The sequence below is a fragment of the Triturus cristatus genome, chromosome 6, assembly GCF_964204655.1.
Source record: "Triturus cristatus chromosome 6, aTriCri1.1, whole genome shotgun sequence".
Lineage (NCBI taxonomy): Eukaryota > Metazoa > Chordata > Amphibia > Caudata > Salamandridae > Triturus > Triturus cristatus.
Window position 1 is genome coordinate 1,910,650,807 of NC_140589.1, and position 12,917 is coordinate 1,910,663,723.

The window sequence follows — 12,917 nt, forward strand, 5'->3', positions numbered from 1 at the left end:
ACGAAGGAGCCTCGAGCGGAAATGCAAGAAGCAGGCCCACGGAACACTCATGGAGTGTAGGCCCACAATCTTCGGTGCAGATGATTCTCCGGGTTTGGGCTACAAGTAACCCAAAGCACAAGTGTTGGAAGGCGGACCTCGGGGGAGTCGGAGAGACCACCCAGAGGGGCCCCCACACTGCACGAAGTAGCCGAGCGCTGCTGAGAAGCCTCCTAGAGAGGTCTTTCTTCTATAACGTACTAGCACAGTAACACCACCACACAGGACTCGAGGATGTTTATCAAGACGAGTAGTTCTTTATCAGCATTAAAGGAGTTACTGTTATCGATATGTACAAGGGGGATCGAGAGATCCACAAGAGTCTCAAAGTCTTTGGTAGGGACGGGGTAGCGGGACAGTCTTTAGTAGCAGCTAGGTACGAGGCTACCTGGGGCCCAGTTCTTATCCTCAAGCTGGAAGGGCTCCGGATCTCGGCGGGGTCGAGCCACGACGGCGTCAGCAGGGCTCTGGCGATCAGTTCGTGGAGATTGAGCCGCGACCAGGTCAGCAGGGCTCTTAAGGTGTTTCAGTTCAGCTCGAGCCGCGACGACGTCAGCAGGGCTCCGAGGGAGGTGTCAGCGAGGTTGGGCCGCGACAGCGTCAGCAGGGCCCCGATGTTCCGTGAGGTTCCTTGTCTCAATAAGGTGGAGCCGCGACGCAGTCAGCAGGGCTCGTGGTATAGTCTCAGGCAAGAGTTTCTCTCCGTAGGGTTAGCCGCGATTCCATCAGCAGGTCTCTTGACTCCGGGATACAACTACTGTCCCATTGCGGGGTTGCCCCAGATATAGGTCTGGAGCCCTTTGATGTCCGGACCCTTGCGCCTGGGGGGGCGGAGAGGCCGGGCTGGGAGAGGCCAGACGCCCAGCGGGAGAGGCGCCAGGCCCAGGGAGGCCGGAGGACGGTCGCACCTAGGTGTTGAGGGACGATGGGGGTGCCATCAAAACTCCCCTCCTCCGGGAGTGGAGAGGTGGCCATGTGGTGCCCCCTGGCGAGATCTTGGTGCCTCGATGTCGGGGCTTCGCTGGGGCCGAGGCCGGAGGGAGCCGGGCCGCGGGAGCTGGTGCGTGGAGCAAGCATGATCCAAGGAGGGGGACCCCGAAGGAATGAGGGGTCCCTGTGCGGCCTGGAAAAAGGGGGCCGCTTAGGCTGAAGTAGGGTAACGGTTACAATCCAAGGGGGGACCCCGAAGGGAGGGGGGGGTCCTTGGGCGGCCCGGAAGGGTGGCCCGTGTAGGCCGGTGCGGGGAACGAGCACAATCCAAGAGGGTTAAGACCACGCCACGAGGCCGGGTCCAACAGGCGTCCCCCCCAGCCGAAGGCAGGGAGAGTCACCCATTTCCTTGGGCGTTCTCCTCGTCGAGGCGGAAGAAGCGGGACAGGCCATCGGCGTTGGCGTGGTCATTGCCGGGCCGGTGTTCAACAGAGAAGTCCATCCCTTGCAGCGAGATGGACCATCGCAGCAGCTTGGGGTTCTCGCCCCTCATTTGCATTAACCACCGCAAAGGCCGGTGGTCGGTTTGGACCCGGAAGTGGGTGCCGAAGAGATAGGGCCGGAGCTTTTTGAGGGCCCATACCACAGCGAAGGCCTCCCGCTCGATGGTGCTCCACCTCTGTTCTCGGGGCAGCAGTCGGCGGCTGATGAAGGCCACGGGTCTGTCGAGTCCCTCCGAATCTACTTGGGACAGGACGGCCCCAATTCCATATTCGGAGGCGTCCGTCTGCACCACGAACTCCTTGCTGTAGTCAGGGGCCTGTAGTACGGGGGCAGTGCACATCGCCGTTTTGAGAGTCTCGAAGGCCATCTGGCAGCGGGGGGTCCAGTGTACCTTCTTGGGCTGCTTTTTTGACGTGAGCTCTGTGAGGGGGCCGACAATGCTCCCATAGTCTCTGATGAAGCGCCGGTAGTACCCGGTGGGGAGTTCCCACGCCTGGATGGCATCAACTTTCGGTTGGAGGGGAGCCACCTGTCCGCTCCCTACTTGATGGCCCAGATAGGTCACCGATCCTTGGCCTATCTGGCATTTGCTGGCCTTGATCGTGAGCCCGGCCCCTTGGAGGGCGGCCAGGACTGCTTTGAGGTGCCCCAGGTGCTCAGCCCAGTGGCTGCTGTATACGGCAATGTCATCTAAATAAGCCGCGCTGAAGGCCTCTAGCTCGGCCAGGACCTTGTTCACCAGTCTCTGGAAGGTGGCCGGGGCGTTCTTCATGCCGAAGGGCATCACCCGAAAGTGGTAGTGCCCATCAGGGGTGGAGAAAGCGGATCTCTCTTGGGCGCCGGGGGTGAGCTGGATCTGCCAGTACCCGGCGGTGAGGTCAAAAGTGCTCAGGTAGCGGGCTGCCCCTAAGCGGTCGATGAGCTCGTCGGCCCGGGGAAGAGGATGGGCGTCGGTCTTGGTAACCGCATTCAGGGCCCGGTAGTCCACACAAAATCGTAGCTCCGGGGGGGTGCCTGGTGCAGCGGCCTTTGGCACCAGGACGACGGGACTGGCCCACGGGCTGTCGGAGGGCTCGATGACCCCGAGGGCCAGCATCTTAACCACCTCGGCCTGGATGCAGGCCCGCACCCGGTCGGGTACTCTGTAGGCTCTGTGTCGCACGGGGGGACTGTCCCCAGTGTTGATGTCGTGGACACACCATGGAGTCACCCCCGGAGTGAGGGAGAAGAGGGCCGCAAAGGGCTGCAACAGTTGCTGACAGTCGTGGCGCTGTTCCGGGGTCAGGGAGGAGGCGAGTTGGACGCCTTCGATGGTCCCGTCGTGGTCGCTGATCCGCAGGAGGTCGGGTAGGGGCTCGGAGTCGCCTTCGCCCCCGTCGTCGGTCGCTAGCAGTAGGCTTAGTTCGGTCCGGGCAAAGTGGGGTTTGAGCCAGTTAGCGTGTAGAACCCGGAGGGGGTTCCGGGGAGACTACATGTCGATCAGGTAGGTGACAGGGCTCTTCTTTTCCACCACCTTGAAGGGCCCGGTCCATTTGTCCTGGAGGGCGCAGGGGTCAACCGGTGACATGACCCAGACTTGCTGGCCTGGCTCAAACTCGATGGTAGAGGCGTTTTGATCGTACCATCTTTTCATGTCTTCTTGGCTGGCCTCGAGGTTGGCTTCGGCCAGGGCTCGGAACCTTTGTGTCTGGTTTCGTAGGGTCAGGAGGTATCTGTAGACATCGGGAGGAGCATCTCGGGGCTTCGTCTCCCAGCCCTCCTTGACCAGGCTGAGGGGTCCTCGGACCGGATGGCCGTACAACAATTCGAAAGGGCTGAACCCCAGAGACTTCTGCGGGACCTCCCGATAGGCAAACAGGAGGCACGGCAGCAGGACATCCCATCTCCGCCGTAGGGGTTCTTCCAGGCCCTTGATCATGCCTTTTAAGGTTCTGTTGAACCGCTCGACCAGTCCGTTCCCCTGAGGGTGGTATGGGGTGGTGAATTTGTACGTGACCCCGCACTGCTGCCACAGGGACCGCATGTATTTAGAGATGAAGTTCGTACCTCGGTCGCTCACCACTTCTCGGGGAAACCCACTCTCGAGAAGATCCCCATTAAGGCGCGGCCCACAACGGGGGCCGTCACAGTTCGAAGCGGGATGGCCTCAGGGTACCTGGTTGCGTGGTCTACGAGGACCAGGATGAAGCGGTGACCCAGGGCGGTCCGGGGGTCCAGGGGCCCTACGATGTCTATCCCGACCCGTTCGAACGGGGTGTTGACTGCTGGGAAGGGCTGGAGAGGGGCTTTGACCCGTCCCCCCGTTTTTCCGCTGGCTTGGCAGGTCTGGCAGGACCGGCAGTGGTTGTCCACGTCCCTCCGCATCCGGGGCCAGTAGAAGTGGGTCACCAGGCGGCTGTAGGTTTTGTCCTGCCCCAGGTGCCCAGCGAGGGGCACATCATGTGCCAGGTTAAGGAGGAACTCCCGGAATCGGAGGGGGACCACCAGCACTCGACTGGCCCCCAGTTCCGCAATCTTCTGCTCGCTGTACAGTAGTCCTTCGGCCCAATAGACCCAGTGGGTTCCGGTCTGGTCACCGTTGGCCTGCGAGGCCGCCTGCTGCCGGACTCCCTCGAGGGAGGGGCAGGTCTTCTGTTCCTGCAGGAACTGTTCTCTGGTGGGGCCCCCGTTGTGGCACCATTGGGCCAGCTCCGGGAGTGTGCCGAGAGAGGCGATCTCATCCGGGGAGGGTTCCGTGGGTCTGGCATCGGTGTCCGCTCCTTCCTCGCTGGAGGCAGGTGGTGGCACGGGCCCCTCGGGCTCGACGGTGTCGGCTGCCATGGACGAACGGGGGGCCTGGGCGGCCATGGACCGGGTGGTGGCGCAGGCCCATTCGGGTAGTCCTAACATTCGGAGATGCTCTCGCCGTTCCACTTGAGCCCAGGGGGAATTCTCGAGGTCGTTCCCCAGGAGGCAGTCCACCGGAGCGTCGTCGCGGACCGTCACCTTCAGCATGCCCGTCACCCCTCCCCATTCGAAGGAAATCTGGGCCATCTGGCACATGCTCTCGCTGTTGTCGGCCGTCCGGACGGGGCATAGCACATTCGGCAGGATCTGTTCGGGGGCCACCAGGTGGCAGCGGACAGCGGTGACACTGGCTCCGGTGTCCCGGAGGGCTTCGGCCCGTCGTCCATTGATAGTGACCCACTGTTGGTACTTCTGGGTGTTGCTCGGGATGGGTGTTCGGGGCACCATTTCTCGCAGACCAGGGACATGGCCGCCGGCTCCCACTCAGTGGACCCCCCGTCGAGGGGTTCTTTCTCCTCCTCCCCTTCTCCCAGGGCGGCAGCCGCTAGTTGTCGGGGCGGGGGCCCGCTGGTCCCACCTCGTCTGTTCATGGGGCAGGCAGGGTCGCTGGCATAGTGTCCTGTTTGCTGGCAGCCGTAGCAGGTTATCGTGGGCCGGGGTCCGGTTCTGGCTGGCGTCGTCCCTCTTCGGGCTAGGTTCGGGGAGGTGTGTTGCTGAGGCGGCCCCCGAGGTGGACTCCGGGGCGGCCCGGCTGGGATGTCCCGATTCCTGTTCGACCCTCCTCCTCTGCCGCGCTGGCGGGGGAGTCCGGTGGGGTTTCGCTGGTACTCCCCCATCGAGCTCCGGGGGACTCGGGTGTTGACCCATCGATCGGCCTCGGCGGCGAGCTTCCGCGGCTCGGTCAGCTTGCTGTCGAGGAGGTGTTGCCTTAGCTCCACGAAGCAGTTGTTGGAGAGGTGTTCCCAAATAATGAGGTCGACCAGCTGCCCGTAGGTGGTGACTTTGCTACCCTTGATCCAACCTTCTAGGGCCCTGCTGAAAAAGTCAACATACTCTACCCACGTGGTACCGGGGATTTTCTTGCAGTCTCTGAAACGCTGGTGGTACATTTCCGCGGTTAGTCCGTAGCGGGTGAGCAGGGCCTCCTTCATATGGTCGTACGAGGTCATCACCTCTTCCGGGAGCTGGAGCAGGGTGTCTCGGCCCTCGCTAAGGAATCGACCCCACAGGCCCGCACCCCAATCTTTCCGGGGCACCCGATGGGAGGTCATGGCCACCTCGTATGCCTTAAACCACTGCTGGATGTCGTTGTTTTTATAGTACTCCTTGACGACATCTTTGGGGATATGGACCTTGGCTTCGGTGGGCGGCAGAGCGTCTCTATTGCTGGGGGTGCCGGTCTCCCCCTTCTGGGCCTTGAGCTCGAGTTCTTTGAGGCCCCGCTCGTGTTCGAGGGTCAGCCTTTTCTCCTCCAGTTCTCGATGCCGCTTCTTCTCCTCTATCTCCTCTTGTAGCCGTAGCTGTTCTAGGGCCAATTTCTTTTTGGCCAGCAGGAGTTCGCCGTCCAGCCGAAGTCGTGCGAGCTCTAGCTCGTGGGTCCGGATCTTCTCCCGCTCTCGTATTTCTTCCGCGGAGAGGCCGGTTTCCAGGCTGTTTCTCCCTCCGTTCGCTGGGGTCGGTGCTGGTGGCGTGGCTGCATTCAGGGGCAGGGGACCTTCACTCTGGGAGGGACCCGCCTCGGACTCTATCCAGGTTCTCAGGGCTTTCTGCATCTCCTCCTTGGTACCTAGGCCGGTGGTCGCAATGCCCTTGTCCTTGCAGAACTGCTTTAACTCTTTGTGCGTGTAATCTTCCAATCGTTCTGGTTTGAACTCCATGGTCGCGGTGGTTTCCTGGTTGCTCATGGTCTCTGTTTGTCTGGATGGATAGCGAGTGGGTTACTTGCTTGTACGATCTGCGTTCGGCTCGGATCCCGATGCTGGCCACCAAATGTTGGAAGGCGGACCTCGGGGGAGTCGGAGAGACCACCCAGAGGGGCCCCCACACTGCACGAAGTAGCCGAGCGCTGCTGAGAAGCCTCCTAGAGAGGTCTTTCTCCTATAACGTTTATCAAGACGAGTAGTTCTTTATCAGCATTAAAGGAGTTACTGTTATCGATATGTACAAGGGGGATCGAGAGATCCAGAAGAGTCTCAAAGTCTTTGGTAGGGACGAGGTAGCGGGACAGTCTTTAGTAGCAGCTTGGTACGAGGGTACCTGGGGCCCAGTTCTTATCCTCAAGCTGGAGGGGCTCTGGATCTCGGAGGGGTCGAGCCGCGACGGCGTCAGCAGGGCTCTGGCGATCAGTTCGTGGAGCTTGAGCCGCGACCAGGTCAGCAGGGCTCTTAAGGTGTTTCAGTTCAGCTCGAGCCGCGACGACGTCAGCAGGGCTCCGAGGGAGGTTTCAGCGAGGTTGGGCCGCGACAGCGTCAGCAGGGCCCCGATGTTCCGTGAGGTTCCTTGTCTCAATAAGGTGGAGCCGCGACGCAGTCAGCAGGGCTCGTGGTATAAGCTCAGGCAAGAGTTTCTCTCCGTAGGGTCAGCCGCGATTCCATCAGCAGGGCTCTTGACTCCGGGATACAACTACTGTCCCATTGCGGGGTTGCCCCAGATATAGGTCTGGAGCCCTTTGATGTCCGGACCCTTGCGCCTGGGGGGGCGGAGAGGCCGGGCTGGGAGAGGCCAGACGCCCAGCGGGAGAGGCGCCAGGCCCAGGGAGGCCGGAGGACGGTCGCACCTAGGTGTTGAGGGACGATGGGGGTGCCATCGATACTCCCCTCCTCCGGGAGTGGAGAGGAGGCCATGTGGTGCCCCCTGGCGAGATCTTGGTGCCTCGATGTCGGGGCTTCGCTGGGGCCGAGGCCGGAGGTAGCCGGGCCGCGGGGGCTGGTGCGTGGAGCAAGCATGATCCAAGGAGGGGGACCCCGAAGGGATGAGGGGTCCCTGTGCGGCCTGGAAAAAGGGGGCCGCTTAGGCTGAAGTAGGGTAACGGTTACAATCCAAGGGGGGACCCCGAAGGGAGGGGGGTCCTTGGGCGGCCCGGAAGGGTGGCCCGTGTAGGCCGGTGTGGGGAACGAGCACAATCCAAGAGGGTTAAGACCATGCCACGAGGCCGGGTCCAACAACAAGTTCAGGAAAGCTCGGGAAGTCAATGCACTTAGGAAATATGCACGGTGTCAGGAGTTCCGGTTCCACGTCACTCGTTCGGGCTGCGGATCTCTGCTTTGCTGGGGACCCGTGTCGGCCTTAGCGAAGTCTGGAAATCCTTTTCCTGGGCTGCAGATACTTTGGAGTACGGCGGGAGCTTTGAAGATGCACACCGGCAAATGCTTTGTTGGTGCCTGTTTGAACAGGGGAGTCACTCCTTCACCCCAAGGGAGATTCTTCTGTCTTCCACTCGTGTAGAAAGTCAAAGTTCCAGGATATATGTTGCAGATTTTTGTCCAGGTGTAATCTGAAGTTCTAAGGACTGTGGTCCCATACTTATCCTAAGAAAGGGGGTTGGACATACTCTGGGGACCCACTTATGGGAGGGTCTGAGAAGAGGGTGGTTACACCCATTCCCTTTGTCCACTTTCGCGCCAGAGCAGGGGCTGAGTGCCCCTGCAACTGGTTTGAACTGGACTATGCAAGGCACAAAATGTGCCCCCAGCAATGTCTGAAAAGCACTCTCTGAGTGCCCCCACCCAGTTCCAATACACTAAAGCCTGTCTGGGAGGTGGTTACACCTCCCTGTGACAGGAAACCTATTGTCCAGGCCTACCCTGCCAGAGTTTCGGTCAGCTGCAGGAGGCCAGACTCGTGTCTGTGGCTGCAGCATCTATTTTGTGATGCTAGGGTTCTTTTAAACTAATACCAGGCAGACCAGTGTGTACATGTCTCGCCCTCTAGAAGGGTGGTATTCTACCCCCCCACCAGTACTGGCAGGGGGGGGGGGTAGGATTCAAAAGTATTTGACACCAAACACGCCATGTTTTGATGCAGCCATTCCAAAGTTAGCATTTACCCATTTACCGCAAAGTTATAATGCACTTAAGAGTATATGGTCTGGCTGCATCACAGAACTGCCTCAGAGAATAGATTCCGGGGGGCTCAGCTCCTGCTTGGGCACCCTCTCACACAAAACCAAGCACTCTGACTTCAGGATTGTTAAGACATGCCATAGGAGTGACTTATAGGTTTATATGTGTCAGTGATTAAAGGTAGATGTAGGTAGGCTAGATCTTAGTAAGGGGGCAAGCACCACCTTACCCAGGCTGCAGTAGCAGACCTGTGGTGCCATTTTGGAAGGCTTCCCAGGGGTGGCATAATACATGCTTCAGCCCCTGGTAGGCCTCTGGGGTACCTATGCCCTTGGTACCTAAGGTATCATATACTAGGGACTCACAAGGGTAACCCAGTAACCAATCTGGAGTGTACCTAAAGTACATGCAATCAATTTAGAGAGGGAGCAGCTAGGCTGGGGTCCTGAATAGCAGGATCCCAGCCAAACTAAGTCAAAAACCATCAAAACACCAGAAAAAAAAGTGGGGGCAATCATTAAGTCAGATTCCACCTTCCTACACAGCTCGACAGCCGAGACAGGCGCTATGCCCATTATGCGTGACTTTGCATTTCCAGTCCTGCCAAGTGTCACGCATCAGGCATGACACTATCTCATTTCAGTGTGGTGGTCCGCATCACTGTACTATAATGGAAAGTCAAGCATTATAGCGTCTCCACCGCTGTCAAAGGGGAAGTGCTTCTATGCATCTAAAACTAGTGTGGAGGCACGCGTTAACTGTGCACACAGCCGAAGAGTGCTCTGGCAGGCTTGGTGCCTGGCTCAGCTGCTGTTACAATGTAACAACACACGGGCACGGCGCATACAACTTTATTTAAGGCGGGTCGGGTCCTACTTCCTGCCACCTCAGGCGCAGTCAGCACAGTTCCCGAGAAAAGCTTTGGTGCACCGTTGTGGGAATAAATGTAATAATCACAGCGTCAAACCCACACAAGCAGCGGAGTGAACCTGGCCGCTGGAGTGGTTCCTAAGCTGCAGCCTCAGCCTCTACAGTGCACACCATCAGCCCATAGCTTGAAATCATGCACAGAATCTGTGTTGTCCTGGGTGGGGCCGCCTGGGAAACTTCGAGTTGTGGGCACCGGCTACCAGAAGGCGTGTTACCGCTGAAAAGAAGTAAGTCCTTGTAGGAGAGTAGGATCTGCACTTATGTTGACACCACTTTTTTTCTGATGTATACACTGGTTTCTGGCTATAGTCTGGCTGGGTCCCTGCTAATCAGGGCCCCAACCTCTCTGTTCTCTCTAAACAACTTGGAGTGCATATTAGATGCACTAGTGATTGGATACTGTGGTACCTTATGAGCCCCTAGTATATGCTACCTTAGGTACCAAGGGCATAGGTACTTCACAGGCCTACTAGGGGCTGAAGCATGTATTATGCCACCCCTGGGAAGCAGACTAAATCTGACACCACAGGCCTGCTACTGCAGCCTGGGTGAGGTAGTGTTAGCACTCCTCACTGAGGTATAGGTTCCCTATATCTCACCTTACACACACATATAAGCCTATCAGTCACCCCTAAGGCAGGCCCTATCAATCCTGTGGGCAGGGTGCTTGGTTTACATGTGAGGGGGTGCCTCTGCCTGAGCAGGGCCCCTCTGCAGCCCTCAGAGTCTATTCTCTGTGGCTGTTTGTGGATGCGGTTAAACAATATACTCTTAAGTGCATTATAACCTCACGGTAAATGCTAACTCTGGGATGGCTGCATCAAAACATGTTGTGTTTGGTGTCAAATGCTTTGGAATCATACCCCCACACCAGTAACTGGTGTGGGAGTATGATCCCACCCTTCTAGAGGGATAGGCATGTCCCTACTGTGGAAACACGGTAGAATCCTGAAAGAGCCCTGGCATCACAAAATGGATGCCACCATTACAGACACTGGGCTGCCCTCCTGCTGCTGACCGAAACTCGCAGCGGAGGAGGCCCAACAATAGGCATCCTGTCACAGGGAGGTATCACCACCTTCCAGACAGGATTTAGTGTATTGGGGCTGGGTGGGTACACTCCTAGAGTGCTTTGATGTCCTGCACTGGGGGAGCAGTGGGCTCCTCTGTGCATATGCCAGCTCAGACCGGTTCAGGGGCTACCTGCCCCTGCTCTGGAGTGAAACTGGACAAAGGGAAGTGGGTGTAACCACCCACTCCCCAGACCCTCCCATAGGAGTGATCATAGAGCTAGTCCCTCCCTTTCTTTTAGTATAAGTTAGGGAACCCTTGCCAATGCAAACTAGATATCCCTGGACGACGCTCTGAAGAAGAATCCTGGCCCTTCGACATTCCACTACCTTTGGAAGACTGAAGAATCTCCCTTGGAGTCAAGGAGTGACTCCCCTGCTTGGCAGGCACCAAAACTTTGAATCTACGGTCGCAAACTTTCCCACTCCCGCCGTAGTCTAAAGCTCCTGCAGCCCCGGAAGTGGATTTCCTGACTTCTCGACGGCGCTCGTATAGTGCCCAGCAGAGCTGAGGCGAGTGGACCCCACGAGTGACGAGGAACAGCAATACCTGGGTACCGTGAACTATTTTCGAGTGCAATCCCTTCACGAAGTTCTACGAACTTGTGCATTGGACCACGTGTGGTCCAAACCTCCAGCAGGATTTCCACCGAAGATCAGAGGCCTACCTCGTCCCGAGTGACTGTGGGGTCCTGTGAAGTGAATGCTCCCGAGGCGTCTTCGCGATCCCTAGCCGGTTGGCTTGTGGGTCCCCTGGAGACTTTTTCATTGAACCAAAGGGCTCCCCTGGTTGCTCCAGGCCTGCCCTGATTTACCCTTGCTGAGTGAGTCCCTCAGACCTTGCTGGTCTGCACTGCTGACTTTCTTCACTTTCCACGAGACTTGCTGTTGCCAAGGCTTGTTGACTCCAATCCGGTTGCCGACACCTCAGTATGCTTCAGACTTCGTGGGACACTCCGAATCCAGCTCCTGGTCGTCGTCGCCTCCTGGACCTCGTGGCTGAAGAGTCAAGACACCTGTGATCACCTGAAATCATCTGACGACTGTGGGCATCCATCTTCCTGGGCCCGGGTCACTGGCAAGTGACTTTGAACACTGTCTGCTCTGCTTTCAGGTCTTCTTTCTTCAGAATCCATCCTTGGATTCCACCGGACACTTCTCCTGTCTTCGCAAGCAGCAAGTCTTCTTTGGCTCCCATTGAAAATGACGCCGCGACCCGACACCAAAAGAGACCTATGCACCCGGCATCCCTGGGTGAGGTAACTCGTGCACTCCAGTGCTCCTGTGTGTGTTGGCTCTAGAACTACTTACCCTGTAAGTAACTTGCTTGTAGACTCTCTCGAAGTATCCTAGAACTTTAAAATTCCAACAGCGACTTGCTCCATTGAAGTCTATTGGGATCCGCGGCTGTGTTCTCACACTGCATGCGTCTCCCGTGGGTCCTTTACTTACCTGCCTTGGGTGGATTAGTGAGGCCCCAGCGCTTCTGAAGACCTTAGGCCTTCTCCCTTCTCAAGTCGTTCTTCTTATACCTCTTTTTTAGTTTATGGTCTGGTGCGCCCCTAGGGCCCCAGCCATATAAGTGCTTAATTTGTTGTGAAACATTGATTTGTGCATATGTTCCTGACTTCTAATCTCATAAAGAGATTAGTAGAGTGTGTCTAGTAATAAATACATATACATTTTATATATATACCTGTGTGGTGTCCTTTCATTTGGTAATTCAAGAGATTATAAGGTAAAACAAGCTGCTTTACATTCCTCTAAAGACTTATCCTGAAGGCTGCTCTCCACAGCTACCACTAGGATAGCTTTCTTTAAAAGGTTATCTTAAACCTACCTACCATAAGAGTCGAATTGGACTGGTGCAAGGTGGCCACTTTAACTAGTGACCAGCATATGTCAGGCCAACTTCTCACACCTTCCAAGCGCTGACTTCACTGGTGTGACAGAGACCTGACGCCTCAGTGCCCTCCTCCTCACTAGACAGACTTTCCAAGCACTGACTTCACTGCTGTGACACAGACCTGACGCCTCAGCGCCTCCCTCACAAGACAGACCTTCCAAGCGCTGCCTTCACTGGTGTGACACAGACCTGACGCCTCAGCGCCCACCTCACTAGACAGATCTTCCAAGTGCTACCATAAAACCGGGAGCCCTAATTATAAGGTAAAACAAGCTGCTTTACATTCCTCAGAGACTTAGCCTGAAGGCTGCTCTCCACAGCTACCACTAGGATAGCTTTCTTTAAAAGGTTGTCTTAAACCTATCTACCATAAGAGTTGAATTGTACTGGTGCAAGGTGGCCACTTTAACTAGTGACCAGCTTATACCAGGCCAACTTTTCACATTGGTGGGCAGCGTGTGGGATTACAGCTTGCCATTGTTTTACCAGAAAATCTCTATTTGAATTACTAACTGAAAACCACTAAAGGTACTCAAGGTACATATAAAGTCAAGCTTAGTATCAACAAGTTCTACTGAACTTAGAGCTGTGAGTGAAGGGATAACACACCCTTGCTACAGCTCAAGCTAGGACCAGTAGGCCACAAACTAATGTAGGTACATTTGGCAACGTGTTTTTAGCAGAAACTGC